The sequence below is a fragment of the Hypomesus transpacificus genome, chromosome 10, assembly GCF_021917145.1.
Source record: "Hypomesus transpacificus isolate Combined female chromosome 10, fHypTra1, whole genome shotgun sequence".
NCBI lineage: Eukaryota > Metazoa > Chordata > Actinopteri > Osmeriformes > Osmeridae > Hypomesus > Hypomesus transpacificus.
The window spans coordinates 37,255-57,275 of record NC_061069.1 but is presented as its reverse complement, the minus strand read 5'-3'; the positions used below and the strand labels follow the sequence as shown (position 1 = coordinate 57,275).

General features: G+C 40.5%; 1 pseudogene; it reads left to right on the top strand.

Annotated features, from left to right (window-relative positions):
- Positions 1–9,562: 9,562 nt before the first annotated feature.
- Positions 9,563–12,249, top strand: LOC124473054 (annotated as a pseudogene).
- Positions 12,250–20,021: the final 7,772 nt, after the last annotated feature.

The following is a 20,021-nucleotide window of genomic DNA, read 5'->3' as shown; positions in this document are numbered from 1 at the left end:
CTAAGCAACGGAGTACGCTGGGGTTGAAAAGTTACCGGACTGCTTGCGGAGTGCTACGAAAGATGTGAATCCGAGGCAAAAAGGCCACTTCCCTGACAGCGGTCAAATATGCATAGCCAAGTTCAAATATTTAAAAATTGTTCACCGCAGAACGTTGGGAAGCCCCATTTAAGTGAATGGAGCATTCTACAGTATTACGAACAGCCGTGTTATACAACTTTTTAACGTATACACTAAGATTTCACAAAAAGTTTGGTCATGGAAATTTGGTTTAAAGTAATTGAAAAGGCATGGAAAAGTCATGGAAATCCATTGGTCAAAATGTGTATGAACCCTGATTCGGGACGTTCCAGGAACGTCCCAGGAACGTCCCTGGTTGGTTATGATACGACGTTATGTTAAAAAAAAATTCTGGGACATTCGGGACGTTCCAGGAATGTCCTAGGAACGTCCCTGGTTGGTTATGATACGACATTATGTTAAAACAATTTGGGGACATTAGCGACGTTCCAGGAACGTCCCTGGTTGGTTATGATATGACATTATGTTTAAAACTTTTGGGGGGTTCCAGAACGTCATTCGTTGGTCATAACGTAACCATCGAAATTCCGAACTGATATTTTCGTTTGTGTGTCATTCTTTGATGTGAAATTGCTCGAGCTATAGCCTACTGTCACTCTGGAAACTGTACAGTATTAAATCAATTGTTTATGTATGATACCAATAACTTGCATTTGAGCGAAGTAATACATTATAGTCATAAATAATTTGGGGATGTACTGAAACAAAACATCTAAACTGGATCCAGCCTATCCAAAGACACCAGCTGTGTCTCTAGAAATGTTCCTTGCGGACGTCACCGCTTGTGACGTGACCCTGTTGTTGAGTGAAGTTGAAGTCCTTGAGAGACAGCAAAACTTTTTGATCCCGCATCCTTCATTTATAGCTATAATACCGTTTGATAATCAATTTGTGTAGATATTTCTTCAACTTAAGTTTTAGTGTTGATAGTTTAGGTCTTTGTTTTTGTGTTTTTAATAGTGTTTTTTGTGTACTTGGCTAGTTTAGAGTAATTTAGCGCACTCCTGTGAACGTGGGCCACCCGAGGGACAGAATTTGAGGTAAATATGTTTTAATACAAACTTTAGCTCTACTATCTATGTATTTATCCAACGTGAAATAGCCATATCGAAAATTAATGTGTATTAATTTCTAGCCAATTTGAGTTGGCACTAGTTTTCTAAGTCGGCTAAATTGAGACGTCGTACAGTATCTTAATTTGTACAGTAGTTAACAATGTTCTCGATAGCACTAGCTAGCTTTAAATCGGATGCCTACACACTGGTGTCGTCTCTTTAAGGATACAGAAAATACAGCTGAAGCTACTTTTGGACAGGTGAAGGCTACAGCTCTAGCAAGTAGCGTAAGCTCTACTGTACTATAGAGTAGCAAGCTACTTTTGGACAGTTACACCAGAGCTACAATAAACCAAGACGTTTTGCAAGAAAAGTAGCATAATGATATGCTACGTCGGACAAATGTTCACGATGAGTTGATGAAGGAAAGTTGATTAGCACTAGCTAGATGGTTGTAAATATCTGGATACTGAAGGTCAGGGAAGCTTTCCGTTTAACTTGTTACGGTCCTAAAAATAACTCCAGGAGCATATGGATAAAATACACTTCCACTTAATGTTCTTTGCATTTGATCTGCTGTCTAACTGTAGCTAATTCATGTTGCAGGTGTTGATTCCGGACGAACTGGTGGAGGACGATTAGGAGGAGTAGGGAGGGAACGAGGAGGGGTTGACACAATTAAAATATAAGAAAATGTATTCAGGCTTTTAAAATGTATTTGAATAAAGTGTTTGTTTATACTATAAATCGTGTTTGTTCTTCTACAAGCATACACATTATAAGTTACAACACACAATACTTAGCAGCAGCCTGTTATACTTAAAGTTGATTTAAAAAAATAAAGATGTCAAATTACCTTGATGAGTTTAAGTGAACACATTCAGTTTAGTTTTGCACTATAGGCTAATATGCATTTTGTACTTTGTACACAACAAATATACATTAAATCTATAAATGTGACTATAAATTAAGGTTGAGAAATTGATTCTGCATTTGGTATGCGAAAGTTATCAGGACGTCGCAAGGGAACGTCCCCATGAACGTCCCCTGAACGTCCCCTAAATGTTATTAGGACGTTACATGGACGTCCCGGGGACGTTTGTCTGCGACGTCCCCGGGACTTTCAGGGGACCCTACAAAAAAACGTCCTGGGGACGTACCCTTGCGACGTCCTGATAACATTCGGGGACGTTCAGGGGACGTCCTGGGGACGTCATTTTGTTAGCTGGGTATAGGCCTATTTAAATAATATTAGTTTTGCCTTCAGAAGCTTTTGATAAACACACCCATTATTCTGTTTTTGATCGTGTCATCAAGCCAGACTGCTTTTGTGGGACAATGAAGGTCCTCAGTGATCATGTTTCACCCCCACTTACATACATTTACATTTATTCATTTAGCAGACGCTTTTATCCAAAGCGACTTCCAAGAGAGAGCTTCACAAAGTGCATAGGTCACTGATAATAACAACAAGATAGCCCCACAGCATTGCGGGTAGTCAAAAACAAGAAGTACATATTGTGAACAACCAAAAAATAGTGCTAAAGGGAAGAAACCATAAGAGCATGTAGTTAAACAAGTTAAAAATTACACAACATTAATTTCTAAGTGCAGGTGTACCTGTAGGAAAGCAATACAAATAGGATTAACTAAAAAAAGAATACAACAGTTTAAATCAGCTACCACTAACCAACAAGAGCAACAGTCTAAGCAAGAGTCATTGTGAACCTTGAGGAAACTAGCGTTGGGTTCAGCAAACCATTCCTAAGTACCATTGTACTCCCGGAACAAGTGTGTCTTGAGCGTTCACTTGAAGGTGGAGAGACAGTCCGTGTCTCTGATGGAGGTGGGGAGTTGATTCCACCACTGGGGTGCCAGGCAGGAGAAGAGCTTGTGCTGGGACCGGGCGGTCTTGAGAGGTGGGACCACCAGGCGGTTGTCTGAAGAAGACCGTAGGTGGCGGGTGGGGGTGTAAGGCTGCAGGAGAGACTTGATGTAGTCGGGCGCAGTCCCGTTCACTGCTCGGAAGGTCAGTACCAGGGTCTTGAATCTGATGCGGGCCGTTATGGGTAGCCAGTGGAGGGAGATGAGGAGCGGGGTAACGTGGGAGCGTCTGGGTAGATTGTAGACCAGACGGGCCGCTGCGTTCTGAATCCTCTGAAGAGGGCGGGTTGTGCATGATGGGAGACCGGTGAGCAGCGAGTTACATCTGATGGAAACGTCTTGTATGGTTCTGTGAATAAGCCCCTTTCAAAGGCAAAAGTTCAATAAAGTAGGTAGCCTATATTTTAGACACAGTTCTCAAGCTTTTATTACATTATTACCAAGTTTTGTTAGATCACGTTATATCCATTAATAGGCGTTTGGTTTTGAAGGATGAACATATAAAACACTGGCCACATTTCTACACTGATGATAACTTGAAGGCAGTGTGAATTTCGTGGCATTTCGTTTGAATATAAAGTTGACAGTAAGCTATGGTAAGTCTGCATTATGGAACATTTCGGTTACCAAAATAACTAAGCTTTATTTGCCTGGCTAGAACAACGACGGAGCTGTTCATGTTAACAGTTTATTTCATCCGATACAATGCGTTGGAAATCATACTCATATCACGAAGAAAAAAAGCAACATATGTGATTAGTTCCATCTAGAATAGCCCTATATTTAGCCCTATAGCCTAGGCTATTTCTAAAAAACAAGTGGAAGGAATACTATACAGTGACAGAATACATTTACGTTAAGTTTGCATCATGTCTCTGATTCTTATCGGACTTCCTGCCCATAGATTCTGCCACTGCAATGCCTTAGCTCACGCGTTCGTAACTATGGCTGTTTATAAATCCGAAGAACGCTGAGAACTTCTTTTGAAGAACGTTCTTGCAAGCGTCCTTGCCAGAATGGTCTTGCCAGGATGCAAGGACGGAGAATGAATTGAGATGGTTAGGGTTTTCCTGGACTCAAAGCATTATGATAACACTGACTAACTACAAAAACTACATAACAAAGCTAAAAAATGGTCCGTCTACCTGTAATTTTACGTTTTCTGTAGCCCTTGCTAACTTACAGTACCTCATGTTAACTAGTGTCTGCACTGCACTGAGATGCTGGCTAGGTTATCGAAAAGTCGGAGCAAATTTACAAATTAGCCGTTTCATCAATAAAATAAGAACATTTCCATCGACTACACTGCCTATTTCTCGTCACATTTTAATTCAGATGCTGATTAACAGAAACAACACCATGGTATTCACTTTATAAGCTGCAACTTTAGCTAATTCAGAAAGGTAGTCAACAGCTCCTTCATCTAGCTTTGACCAAAAAAATCTGACTAAGTTAGTTTGAGAGCGTTTTGTCTGAGAATGACGCCGTTTAGTTTGAGAGCGTTTTGTCTGAGAATGACGCCGTTTAGTTTGAGAGCGTTTTGTCTGAGAATAACGCCATTTAGTTTGAGATTGTTTTGTCTGAGAATGATGGCGTTTGGTTTGAGAACGTTTTGTCTGAGGTTTTTCTGAGGCAGAAGCCGTTTCGCCTGAGACTTGACGCCTTTTCGTTTGAGTCTGACACTTGAGTCTGAGATCTGAGGATGTCCTAAAATGAACACCGTACAGTTGTAAGGTTTGTCCGCCTCGCTTGACATCTTCTTGACGTCTCACGCACTTCTGGGGAATCAGAGGCGTTCTCGCTCAAGCCATCCGATGCATCCTCAATAAAAGGGGCGGATCAAGAACATTTCCGAGTATTTTGGGCATTCTTGGTGACTTGTGTTCTTTGGATTGGAACCGTACTTGGGCAATGAAAGATGACGTCAAACGAGTTCGCAAGAACACAAGAACGGAAAAAAACGTGGATTGATAAACAGCCCATATAAATCTATGCTCGCGACTGGCTGTCGCAAAGTATGATGTGTACAGCTAGTTGCAAGCGTGCAAAAGGTCTCGGAGCTAAGGGAAAAAAGAGCCACTAGGTGCGTTCCACGTGACCCGACTTCATGCGGCACTGCAGCCGGCTGCAGACGGCTGACTTGAAACAGTGAATTATGGTTAGACTTTTTGTCCGACTTTAAACGGCATTGAGGACACGTCACTGTGACGTAGCTATCAAAGTACCGTGAAATCGATTCGTAGCCGAGCGTATTTTCTCAAGAGCAACTGCACGGGTTCAAGTGACGACACAACTATTTCATGATTGGCCAGACTCACACACAACAACTTTGACGCGTGTTTTGTAATATTGGGACACCTTCAGTTTCCCCAATGCTCAAATCCGGACCAAACTGTTGAACTCCGCCTCTTCACTAATGGAAAGACTACGTTTAATTATAAATAGAGTAAAGTAAGCAAACAGCGCTTAATCGGCCGTGACTGACGTCAACGCAGCAGACCACGAGAAGCTGAAATGTCCGACTTCACAGAGCCGTTTTCAACTCCTCCCCGACTGCAAGCGGCCACTCTCGCCTGTCGTTTCATGCAGCCGCAGTCCAAATGAATGGGGACGCCATCTTGGAAGACAAAAGTAGCTTACTCTAGTTATATTAACTCTATGCTCTGGCGAGGCGGCGGGATCTCAAGCATGCGCAAAGACGCAGAGTCCTGTTCATGCGGAGCACCCAACGTTCGAACCGGAAAACAGATGTGATCGTTTCCGCTTCTCACTTCCGTACACATCTGCAACGCTGGGTGACCCAAATAACTTATATTGACAGGGAATTTCAAGGATTTTATGAATTGTATTACTCTCTACATTAGGCCAAGTGTGACAGGAATAAAGTGATGAGTTCATATAATGTTATAATAGCTTCATGTTAGACCGTTTCCCAGGAGGTAGCACACGCTAGCTCTACACATTACAACGTTACAGTAGCCTACTTAGCTACACACAGTGCCTGCGCCCAGGGCGAGTTTATCACTTGCACCCTCTCCCCCCCCCCAGGAGGAAGAAATCTTGTGCCGCCCCCTACCCCGTCGGCCGCCCCCCGACCCCCCACGGAACAAGCACCACTAATACCTGCCGGCGGCAAACAAAAAAGCTGCACGGCACCGTCTTAGCAAGCAGGGGTGCCTGCAGCAGCCTGAAGGGGGCGCCAATATGCCAATTCCCCACAAACAGATTTTTTTGTTGCTTTTAAATTGCTCGTGTGCCACCCACGTGACATGAAAAAATGCTGCCCCGGGCGGTTGCCCGGTCTGCCCGTGCCTAAAACCGCCCCTGGCAACACAAATAGTGCAAAATTATCAATGAAATACAGTGCCCTCCAAAAGTATTGGAACAGTGAGGCGAATTCCTTTATTTTTGCTGTAGACTGAAAACATTTGGGCTTGACATCAAATAATGAACGTGAGACCAGAGATCAACGTTTCAGCTTTTATTTCCAGGTATTTACATCAGGATCTGATGCACAACTAAGAAAATATCACATTTTGTTTGAATCCACCCATTTGTCATGTGATCAAAAGTATTGGAACAGATATACTTAAAACATATTTAAGTGAATAAGACTTAATATTTAGTTGCAAATCCTTTGCTTTCAATAACTGCAGCAAGTCTGTGACCCATTGACGTCACCAAACTTTTGCATTCTTCCTTTTTGATGCTTTCCCAGGCTTTCACTGCAGCCTCTTTCAGTTGTTGTTTGTTTTGTGGGGTTCCTCCCTTCAGTCTCCTCTTAAGCAGGTAAAATGCATGCTCTTTAGGGTTTAAGTCTGGAGATTGACTTGGCCAGTCTAATACCTTCCATTTCTTGCCCCTGATGAACTCCTTTGTTGTTTTGGCAGTGTGTTTTGGGTCGTTATCTTGCTGCATGATGAAGGCTCTGCCAATCAGTTTGGTTGCATCTTTCCTTAAATTGGCAGACAAAATGTTTCTGTAGACTTCCGAGTTCATTTTGCTGCTGCCATCATGTGTTACATCCTCAATGAAGATTAATGAGCCCGTCCCAGAAGAAGCCATGCAAGCCCAAGCCATGACATTACCTCCACCGTGTTTCACAGATGAGCTTGTGTGTTTGGGATCATGAGCAGTTCCTTTCTTTCTCCAAACTTTAGCCTTTCCATCACTTTGGTAAAAGTTAATCTTTGTCTCATCAGTCCATAAAACTTGGTCCCAGAATTTTTGAGGTTCATCTCTGTACTTTTTGGCAAATTCCAGCCTGGCCTTCCTATTATTCTTGCTAATGAGTGGTTTGCATCTTCTGGTGTAGCCCTTGTACTTTTGTTCATGAAGTCTTCTGCGAACAGTAGATAGTGATACCTTCACTCCTGCCATCTGGAGGTTGTTGCTGATCTCACTAACAGTTGTTTTAGGGTCTTTCTTTACAGCTCTTACAATGTTTCTGTCATCAACTGCTGATGTTTTCCTTGGTCTACCTGTTCGACGTCTGTTACTTAGTACACCAGTAGTTTTCTTCTTCTTCAGGACATTCCAAATGGTTGTACTGGCTATGGCCAATGTTTCTGCAATGGCTCTGATTGATTTTCCATCTTCTCTAAGACTCACAATTGCTTGTTTTTCACCCAAAGACAGCGCTCTGGTTTTCATGTTGTTTTCACCTCTGAATACAGTCTGCATAGACAAAACCTATCTTACCCGATCTGAACCTGAGTGTAGACATTCAGTGGTATTTATTGATTGAATAATGTATGTAATAGGACACACCTGGGCAACAAAACACACCTGTCAGTCACATGTTCCAATACTTTTGCTCACGTGACAAATGGGTGGGTTCGAACAAAAAGGTGATATTTTCTAATTTGTGCATCAGATCCTGATGTAAATACCTGGAAATAAAAGCTGAAACGTTGATCTCTGGTTTCACATTCATCGTTTGATGTCAAGCCCAAATGTTTTCAGTCTACAGCAAAAATAAAGGAATTGGCCTCACTGTTCCAATACTTTTGGAGGGCACTGTATATGAATTCAGCAAATTAACTTAAGAAACTAATTTTTATTTATTGTCATATCCATATCATTATACCTGCCGTTCCTGTGTCTAAGGAATTACGTTTACTAGCCTACTACTAGACCAAAAAAAGTTAGCAGCTGAATAAGATTACGCTACCGACAAAATTAACCTGTCAGGGTCTTTGGGGAAGCGATGAAAGGCATAAATACTGTCATTTTTGTAGTTGCAGTTGATTGCCTAACACTGCCTTCTTTAAGTCCACTTGGACTTCGTTGTCATATTGTGTCTCTTTCTGTGTAACTGTTATAACTAGCTAGTATGTAACTTTGTTACTATTAGTCCAGGCAAAGTAGCGCTTTACGACAGACTAATTGTAAACTTTTTTTTTGCAGCTTAGATCACTTCTATAAGGTGTCCAGAACAACATACAAAACGTCCTAAGAAATCCTAGTTGAGGAAAAATGTTAAATTCTCATCAATCTGAGATGTGTGCCAATAAGTTGTTCCAATAAGGCCAGTCAACATTACACCGCAATGGGGGCTATTTTTTTCCCTTTACTCAATATCAATATGAAACTTTTCATAGTTTCTTTGAAAATGTATGTTAATATGCAAATGAGCTATACACTAATCGAATATGCCCAATATACACCAAAATAGGCTTAATTATTTCCTTTACTCCTACCACAATAAAACCTAACATAGTAAAAGTATACATGAAAAGTTATTTATTTTGTATTACAAGTTTATTTTGAAATTAATGCACACTTTGAAATTAAAACACTTTGTTCTAATTTAAATAGGCAGAAACACCATTCATATGACAAATACATCGGCCCAATCTTCATCCAATCATCCTACTGCCAATGACCTGATGGTCTTTATTGGCATAAATCTCCTATCCAAAACATGCCACCCCAGTCTTTTGGTCCACACGTTCACTTCCCCCTTTCCACTCCATCATTTAGTAAAAGACCCGAAGACTATTGAACTTTGCAGCTGTTGACGTTGGAGGGAGAGTTACATTTATGCATTTAGCAGACGCTTTTATCCAAAGCGACTTCAAAGAGAGAGATTTACAAAAGTGCATAGGTCACTGATCATAACGAGATGGCCCCAAACATTGCGGGTAGCCAAAACATTTAGCATACATTGTGAAAAACTAAATAGGTACCAAAGGGCGAACCATAAAAGCAGGTAGTTAGACGAGTTACAATTAAACAACATGAACCTCAGAAGTGCAACAGTGACCTGTAGAAAAAGCAAGCAACAATAATATAATTCACAGCGAGTACAATAACTTTAAGTCAGTTACAACTAACCAACAAGAGCAACAAGTCTCTCAATAAGAGTCATTGTGATCTTGAAGGAAACTAACATCAGGTCCAGTCAATCATTCCTTAAGGCCGATATATGCTTCTGCGTTTTTCGAAAAACGGACACATGGGAACGCCCTCGTCTCCGTGGAACGCCCTCTAAAAGCTCTCCGTCAGCCCTCGTAAACGCAGTCTATCCGTCCGTATCCATGCGTATCCGTGTGCCCGCCCATCCGTAAACGGAGACGCAGAAGCATATTTCGGCCTTTAGTACCGGAACAAGTGTGTCTTGAGCCTTGTCTTGAACGTGGGGAGACAGTCAGTGTCTCTGATGGGGGTGGGGAATTGATAACACCATTGGGGGGCCAGACTGGAGAAGAGCTTATGTTGGGACCGGGTGCTCTTGAGCGGTGGGACCACCAGACAGCTCTTAGACTATACAAACAGCACTGCTCTACACACACAAACACATGGAAACTAAATAACTCATGCACACACTTAAAGTGCAAACTACTGTGCAATATTTATATTTGTTTATTCATATTTGGTCTCCATATGCAACTGGTGTTATCTTTTTTATATATTTTTTTTTAATCATATCTCGTACTTACTTTGTAAATTGTATGTACACTTCTGTCCACTTTGCCGGTGCAATGCCCGAATTTCCCCATTGTGGGACGAATAAAGGTATATCTTATCTTATAAGAATTCAAAAGGTGATTCCATTTGACATTTTGTGCTCACTGCCTGTATTGTATAATGCTACACAATGAACTGTTAAGAAAGGCAGATCCAATTAGATGTGGTATAGATAAACACAAATAAATACTATTGTGGGCTCTGGCTATCTGCTTTATTTATACTAGTGCACAGTTCCCGTGATGCAGTGCTGATTAAGATGTCAGTGAAACACACAAATAGATTCTTTGAACTAGATTTATCGCAGGCACAGAGCCTGTGTCAGAGGCCAGCTGGAAGTCTTCGACTACTTTGGTGAGTGCTGTTTCAGTACTGTGAGGAGAACAAAATCCAGAATGGAGGGATTCATGCCATTTATTTGAGAGGAGGTGTTCGGTAAGCTGGAGGTTCATAGCTTTTCAAGTATTCTCGAAAGAGAGATTACATTTGTGATTGGCCTATACTTAGAAATCCAGGATCCCATTTTAGATTTTTAAGCAGGGGCTTGATGACTGCTTGTTTAAAAGCAGGAGGGACTTGGCCAGATATAATACCGGGACCGTTTTCCTGCGTAAAAGGAGATGGGTTAATTGAATGCATCAAAGCGATTCACGTGAGAGAGAAATCATTGCCTTAGAAAACGATTGTCTAAAAAACTGCAAAGGCCCTGCAAAGGTTATATATTTTCCCCTACAGCTGTAAAGCTAAAAGCTGACCTACTGTATCGTATTGTCTCTCTTTCTCTCTAATACTCCACACGCCCCCTGGTAGGCTAGTGAGGCAGATGCTATGCTATCACTCTGGATTCAGGGGATATCTACACAGCTGGCCTCAAACCCTATGAACTGTGTCCTATCATTGCAGAGTATGCTGGCATCGGTAGGTTTGTAATGATGATGACATAAACGGAATAACAATGGATGGTAGTTTCATGTTGTTTATTTCTTAGTATTTTCATATTTTTCCTGTACCATCAGAGAACTGTTACTATGCAATAGCTGTAGCCAGGAAGGGCACAAAGTTTGGGTTCAACGACCTCCTGGGAATGTAATCATGCCACACTGGTATTGAAAAATCAGCAGGCTGGAATATTCCAATTGGAATGCTACTATCCAAGGAAATAATGCAGTGGGATGGCCCTGAGGTCAAACCTGTTGAGGATGGTGAGTGGGTACTGAGTGCTTAGAATTTTTTTTTTACCGGTCTATGACACTGACTCTTTTTATTATATTTAACATGAACATTTCCTAAATTCCCAGCCAGCTTTCAGTTGGAATTGTCAATGTGTAGTCTCTATTGCCTTTGTTATCTCTTTCACATGTTAGCAGAGTGTTTGTAGGTCCAACATACTGTACTGTGCATGTCCTGCACACAGAATGCTTCTGTTAATGCAACTCTTCAACTTTTTTGTGTGTGTAATGACACAATACTTTAATCTACAGTGGTTAGTACGTTCTTCCTGGAAAGCTGTGTCCCTGGAGCCACCAAACCTTCACTATGCAAGTTGTGTAGGGGAGACTGCACCAAGACCCACAGTGAACCCTACTATGGTTATGCTGGGGCCTTCCAATGAGTGTACTGCCTCTAGACAATTTCCCTTGTCTGCCTCTAGTCTAAACAATGCTACAAAGCTATCCAGCTCCCAACCCCGCCCCACTGTTTATTTTATGATGCCATTGTCTCTCCGCTGCCACCAGATGTCTAAAAGATGGGAAAGGAGATGTGGCCTTTGTCAATCACCCGACTGTTCCTGGTGAGAGTTAGAGCACTAGCATAGCATGCATCCATTGTCCCAAGGATACTGTAATTGTTACATCACTATTGAATTTCAAACCCCATAGGCTGTTTCTAACCCTAACTTTAAGGTTAAACACATCAATTTTCATGCCAACATGTTTGTCACTGCACTGTCAATAGTCACTGTATTTGAGTCAAATCAAATAAGAATAGATCTTTTACAATATTTTATCGAACACAGGCAACTAAATGATGGCTTTTAATGAAAAAATCTAAAGCTTTTGATGTCATAAGCCTCACTATTGTTATGGCTCCTATCTGGACATCAGACAATTACGAGCTTCTGTGCATTGATGGCACCAGAGCCACCATGGACAGCACAGAGACCTGCAATTTGGCCAAAGTGCCCTCCCATTTAGTGGTTGGACGAAAGGACCCTGAACTGACAAAACACATCTTCAAAAGCCTGACCATTGTCCAGGTACATGTGGCTCTGGATCTAAATACCTGGGTCTAATTACCTGGGTCATCAGACTTGAGGATTGACATACTGCAGGAGTTCGCTGTAGGAATGCACAAGAAACAGGACAGGTTCAGGACTGGTTTCAAAATGATAAGTTTTCATGAGAAATAGTTTGGTGAATAATTGGTGGCCAAGCCGCGAAGCAGCGAAGCCACCTTAAGTGTTTCTACGTATTCTTATTATTATTAGGGGCCAAGCAGCGAAGCTGCGAGGCACCTATTGTAATTGGTAGTATTATTATTGGTGGCCAAGCCGCGAAGCGGCGAAGCCACATAAGTGATTCTACCTTTTCTTATTAGGATTCCTCCGTCAGGAGGAAACCTATTGTTATTGTTAGTTTTATTATTAGGATTCCTCCGTCAGGAGGAAACCTATTGTTATTGTTAGTTTTATTATTATTAGGATTCCTCCGTCAGGAGGAAACCTATTGTTATTGTTAGTTTTATTATTAGGATTCCTCCGTCAGGAGGAAACCTATTGTTATTGTTAGTTTTATTAGGATTCCTCCGTCAGGAGGAAACCTATTGTTATTGTTAGTTTTATTATTAGGATTCCTCCGTCAGGAGGAAACCTATTGTTATTGTTAGTTTTATTATTATTATTATTCTTGTTCCATGGAAGTCAATGGCAGCCCCTAGAACCCTTCGACAACTTTTTGTGAAATTTGGCACACTCATTAAGGACAGTTGATTCTATACCTACACCAAGTTTCATGTCTCCCATTAGACCACTCCAGCGCCACCAACGGGTCAAAGTTGGACTTGTGTTTACACACGCAACTTTTGAACCGTATGACCGATTTTCAAAAATGAGGTACCTTTGGATTCCCTGGATCAAGCCGAGTTCAATGCACACCATGGCGTCAATTTCCGGTTATATAGATTTTCCGCTATTTCCGGTTTTATCAAAAACCTTTGAAAGCCTACTCCTCCTACAATTTTTGTCATATCTTTTTCAAAGTTACCAGAGATGATCTTCAGACCAAGCCTCACAAAAGTTATCGAAAAGAATTTTGATCCTCACAACCGTTTGTCCGTTACAGCCAATCAAATTCATCAGAAAAGCCGCCAAACAGGATGTGAAGTAATGTCTCAGCAAATCTTTGAGATATCAACACGAAACTTGGTATATCGATGGAAGACACTACAACATGTTACCGTGTGCAAAGGCAACTTCATATCTCCAAAAATGATTGATATAAAGCAAATTAAACTTATCGCTAACGCTAAAATAATGCTTTACACATCAGCCAGTCAAAAACTGATACTCTGATTCAATCACAAGTTCATATGAAGACTTGAGAATGTTTATAACACAAATCTGTGAAAAAGTTGACTGTAAGATCAAAGGTCGATTTTTGGTGAACATTTGAAACATGCTTGCTTGGCTAATTTCTAGCCAAATTTCCAATGAATGTCTCCCCTATATATATATATATATATATATATATATATGTATTTATATATATATATAAATCTTTATTTCAGACGCCAAGTTCCACATAAAATAACAGACATAGAGCTATAAAAAAGAGAGTAAAACAAAAACATAAAACATAGATAATACAGTGCATAAAAAGTATGAAGACTTTTGTGCCAATGTAGTCTTAAGTTCCAAGTAATCGATAGCAGCTCTTTAGAGTGTTGACCAGAGCCTCTACTATTCAGTTCTCAGACTTGTCCAGTCGACACATGAAACCATACATCAGTTGTGTCAGGAGTGCCTTACAGGTTGGTACGTGCTTAGACAGAAACAACTGACCAGCACTATGCCACCTAGGCACATTAAGTAGCAATCTAAAAGCATCATTGAAACCATACATCAGTTGTCTCAGGATTGCCTTACAGGTTGGTACGTGCTTAGACACAAACAACTGACTAGCACTATGCCACCTTGGCACATTAAGTAGCAATCTAAAAGCATCATTGTAGGCTACTTTCAGTATCTGTATACTCCTTTTCCTGTACATAGACCACAAATAAGCAGTGTACAATGGTGTTATGTAGGTTCTAAACAGGGAACATTTAACTGAATCTGAGCACATAGAAAACGTCCTTAAAAACATACTGGCCTGAGAATATATTTTACAGCGCCGTTGATACATATCGTTGTCATCTGTCCAATCATCAGAAATGACATGGCCCAGATATTTTATTTCCTCACAAACACCAAGGGAACTGCCAGATAAATAAAAGGTATGGAAGGTTAATTTCCTGTCCTGATTACTTCTGACTATCATTATGTGGCTTTTCTTTGCATTATATTTTATATCATGATCTAAGCCATACTGAGAGCACACCCATAGCATCTGTTGCAACAGGCTGAGTGGAACCAGATCATCTGCGTACATCAGATGATTGACAATAGATTCACCAACAAGACAGCCTGTATTTGTCTTATTCAGCTGGCTTGATAAGTCGTCCATATCCATATTAAACAAAAAGGGAAATCAAATTCCTCCTTGTCGAACTCCGTTACCAACATGGAAAGGAGCTGATACAACATTGTCCCATTTAACATGAAAAGTTTGATTGGCATACCAGAACACCAAAATCCTCACGAGAGGTTTAGGGACACCTCTCGCTATTAGCTCCATAAACAGTTTTTCATGACAAATTCGATCGAAAGCTTTGTAAGCATCAATAAAGCATAAAAATACAGATGAATTAAGACTTGTGTACCTGAGACAATCTCCTTCAGAGCATAGATACAGAGATCAGTACCATGTTTTCTTTTAAAACCAAACTGATTTTCTGCAGTCAGAATATACATTTCCAATTTCAATCAAATAATTCTCTCAAACACTTTAGACAAGATACTGGCCAATGCAAGGGGTCGATAGTTGTCTATGCTGTTCAGTTTACCAGCCTTATCTTTAACAACAGGCACTAACAGTACTGACATAATAGAGTTCGGTAGAACACCATGAACCATAATTCCAGTGAGACACATGGCTAGAAATGGACTGAGTCTATAACTGGCATTTTTTAGATGCTCTGCAGAAATGCAATCCATACCACAAGCTTTGTTGTTGTCTAGCATGTGGATGGCATCATAAATATCTACTGATCTAACTATCAAGTCTGCAGAGATACCTTTATATTCATTATCAATTCTCACTGTGTTACTTTTAACACAATTAAATAGTTTACTGTAGTGCTCATGCCATAGATCAGCAATCTTCTCTGGACAACTAACCCCTTTGATATCAGAAGGGAGGGGAGTTCTGTTATTATTTATGATCTTGACCTCCTTCCAGAAGTCAGTAAGATTGTTATTCTGCATCTTTCTGGCCAGCGAGTCTGCTCTCATTGTGTTTTCATTTCTCTTAATGAAACGAGTGCATATTTAAATCTAGCATTTGTGAGGTTTTTGTTATCAAGCAGCACTCCCTGTCTGGGTCTGCCTGCCTCTGACCAGACTCTAAAGGCTTCTCTAGCAGCAGCATGTTGCTCAGACACAAACTCATTCCAGACAGGCCGTGCGTTTACTCTTGTGATTAATAAAAGGTTCACTGGAAGCATAAAGACATTTGACAATATCATCATACATGGCACAGAGCTTTTCAGCATGATGTTTATCCTTGCAGTTCATATCCGTGCACATTAGGGCATCCCTAGAAAATGCAACATCACTATGGAAGCTGTCACTTAATAGAGAATATCTGTGCATAACCTCTTTGGTCAATTTTGACCAGTCCAGTTTTCTTGGGGGGCCAGCAACAAGGGTACACTCTCAACATTTAGCAGCATAGCAACTGGTATGTGATCAGTGGTGGCCAGCCCATAACACATCTCTATACTTTCCAGTGAGTCATGAGCATCGGCTGTGGTTACAATATGGTCTAGCCAGGAAGTTGTGTGACACGTTTCACTTATATAGGTAAAACTTGTATCAGGCAATAACGCTTGATATAATTAATTTAGTTTCATTACAGAACTGCTGCAGATGTTGTGCGAATAAACGCTTATCTGACATGTCAGCATTAAAATTACCCATGACATAGACACAACATGAACTATTGTCCTCTATGAAGGACTGAATACAAGCTAACCTGTTCTGAAATTCATCCTCATGGTCATAGGATTCATATGGTGTGTACACATTTACAATAGTAAATTTATTTTCATTGTGATTAAACTCCAACCCAATAGCCCAGTCAACGTTAAGCCACACCACCTTTACCGTTGGGTCATATTTTATGTTCCACAGTATAGCTACACCACCAGCTATCCTCCCACAAACCATTCTCATGCTGAGATCGGTAGTGGACTCTCCAGCACCATGAAAGTTCTTGTGTAGGGAGTTCAATTTGTCCAGATCTTGCTTGGCCATCCAGGTTTCTTGAAGGCAGACAATGTCACTCTCGTCCAGCAATGTGTCCACCACCAAACGTCTTGATCTATCAGCAGCAGTATGTCCTACTCGAAGGCCACGAGCGTTGTAGGATACAACCCGCATTAATGATCTACCACGGACCCATCAGGGCAGCTGGCCGGTGTGTCTGTCTCCCTGGTCTCTACATATAGGCCTACATTCATCCCAGCATCATGACTGAGCTGAAGCTCGGTACCCTGAGAGCGGGGGGTATGCTCTGGTCGAGCTTTTTTGAAAGTATACACCAAGGGTAATTACCACACCACAACTGTCCCACCATTACCCATAGGTGGCGCTACATTCCACGCCCTAAAGCACAAAGGCTTTCTGGAATGGATAGGCTAAAAAAGCCCCCTCCCTTCACTCCTTGGGTTGAAATAAAGGCCCTTGTGGATCTTGATGGTATTATATTTCAGATTTGGTATCCCATTGGTAATTCTGCAGCTTAGATTTTTCTATACAGTTCCAATTTGTCAAGAATATACATTTTTCAATGGTTCGCAATGTTTGGAGGAATCCGCCATTACTGCTTGCAGTTATATTTATTATTATTATTATTCTTGTTCCATGGAAGTCAATGGCAGCCCCTAGAACACTTCGACAACTTTTTGTGAAATTTGGCACACTCATTAAGGACAGTTGATTCTATACCTACACCAAGTTTCATGTCTCCCATTAGACCACTCCAGCGCCACCAACGGGTCAAAGTTGGACTTGTGTTTACACACGCAACTTTTGAACCGTATGACCCATTTTCAAAAATGAGGTACTATTGGATTCCCTGGTTCAAGCCGAGTTCAACGCACCCCATGGCGTCAATTTCCGGTTATATAGATTTTCCGCTACTTCCGGTTTTATCAAAAACCTTTGAAAGCCTACTCCTCCTACAATTTTTGTCATATCTTCTTCAAAGTTACCAGAGATGATCTTCAGACCAAGCGTCACAAAAGTTATCGAAAAGAATTTTGATCCTCACAACCCTTTGTCCGGTACAGCCAATCAAATTCATCAGAAAAGCCGCCAAACAGGATGTGAAGTCATGTCTCAGCAAATCTTTGAGATATCAACACGAAACTTGGTATATCGATGGAAGACACTACAACATGTTACCGTGTGCAAAGGCAACTTCATATCTCCAAAAATGATTGATATAAAGCAAATTGAACTTATCGCTAACGCTAAAATAATGCTTTACACATCAGCCAGTCAAAAACTGATACTCTGATTCAATCACAAGTTCATATGAAGACTCTTGAGAATGTTTATAACACAAATCTGTGAAAAAGTTGACTGTAAGATCAAAGGTCGATTTTTGGTGAATATTTGAAACATGCTTGCTTGGCTAATTTCCAGCCAAATTTCCAATGAATGTCTCCCCTCCTCCTGCCCGCGCGTGCTCCACATCCTCACACACTCAGCCTTAACTTACACACGCGCGGGCTTGGCAAGACGCACACGCAACATTTCAGGAGAGTGTGGGCTGACCAAGCCCCCACTCATTCCTTGGTTTCTAGCCAAGGCCTTGTGGATCTTGTAATCTTGGATCTCTTAACAAAAGCTGATCTTTTTAGTATTGCATTTCCGATTTTGTATGCAATGGTAAAAAGTTATACAAATCCTGAAACATTGATATATATATATGTATTTATATATATATAAATCTTTATTTCAGACGCCAAGTTCCACATAAAATAACAGACATAGAGCTATAAAAAAGAGAGTAAAACGAAAACATAAAACATAGATAATACAGTGCATAAAAAGTATGAAGACTTTTGTGCCAATGTAGTCTTAAGTTCCAAGTAATCGATAGCAGCTCTTTAGAGGGTTGACCAGGGCCTCTACTATTCAGTTCTCAGACTTGTCCAGTCGACACATGAAACCATACATCAGTTGTCTCAGGAGTGCCTTACAGGTTGGTACGTGCTTAGACAGAAACAACTGACCAGCACTATGCCACCTAGGCACATTAAGTAGCAATCTAAAAGCATCATTGAAACCATACATCAGTTGTCTCAGGATTGCCTTACAGGTTGGTACGTGCTTAGACACAAACAACTGACTAGCACTATGCCACCTTGGCACATTAAGTAGCAATCTAAAAGCATCATTGTAGGCTACTTTCAGTATCTGTATACTCCTTTTCCTGTACATAGACCACAAATGAGCAGTGTGCAATGGTGTTATGTAGGTTCTAAACAGGGAACATTTAACTGAATCTGAGCACATAGAAAATGTCCTTAATAACATACTGGCCTGAGAATATATTTGACAGCGCTGTTGATACATATCGTTGTCATCTGTCCAATCATCAGAAATGACATGGCAGATATTTTATTTCCTCACAAACACCAAGGGGACTGCCAGATAAATAAAAGGTAGGGAAGGTTAATTTCCTGTCCTGATTACTTCTGACTATCATTATGTGGCTTTTCTTTGCATTATATTTTATATCATGATCTAAGCCATACTGAGAGCACACCCATAGCATCTGTTGCAACAGGCTGAGTGGAACCAGATAATCTGCGTACATCAGATGATTGACAATAGATTCACCAACAAGACAGCCTGTATTTGTCTTATTCAGCTGGCTTGATAAGTCGTCCATATCCATATTAAACAAAAAGGGAAATCAAATTCCTCCTTGTCGAACTCCGTTACCAACATGGAAAGCAGCTGATACAACATTGTCCCATTTAACATGAAAAGTTTGATTGGCATACCAGAACACCAAAATCCTCACAAGAGGTTTAGGGAAACCTCTCGCTATTAGCTTCATAAACAGTTTTTCATGACAAATTCGATCGAAAGCTTTGTAAGCATCAATAAAGCATAAAAATACAGATGAATTAAGACTTGTGTACCTGAGACAATCTCCTTCAGAGCATAGATACAGAGATCAGTACCATGTTTTCTTTTAAAACCAAACTGATTTTCTGCAGTCAGAATATACATTTCCAATTTCAATCAAATAATTCTCTCAAACACTTTAGACAAGATACTGGCCAATGCAATGGGTCGATAGTTGTGTAGCCCGGGTGGTAAACATTTCTGTTGAAACAATCCTATTACATAAATATAAAAGTTTGAATACATAATACTTAAGTTCATAGTTTAATAAATAGACTTTAAGGTTTGAGAGTATGATTTTGATTTGATGAGAAATGCATATTGTTCATGTTTTACTGAATACAGCATTTGGAAATGTATATCTGTTGTTTAAAAAACGCATGTTAAAATGTACCGGTTACAAATATGAAGAGAGTAAGATGAATGTTTTGTGAATCTATGTTGTTGCTTTAATTTTGATTATGATGTTAAGCCAATCCGGTTTGAGGTCAAAGGGCAGGGTA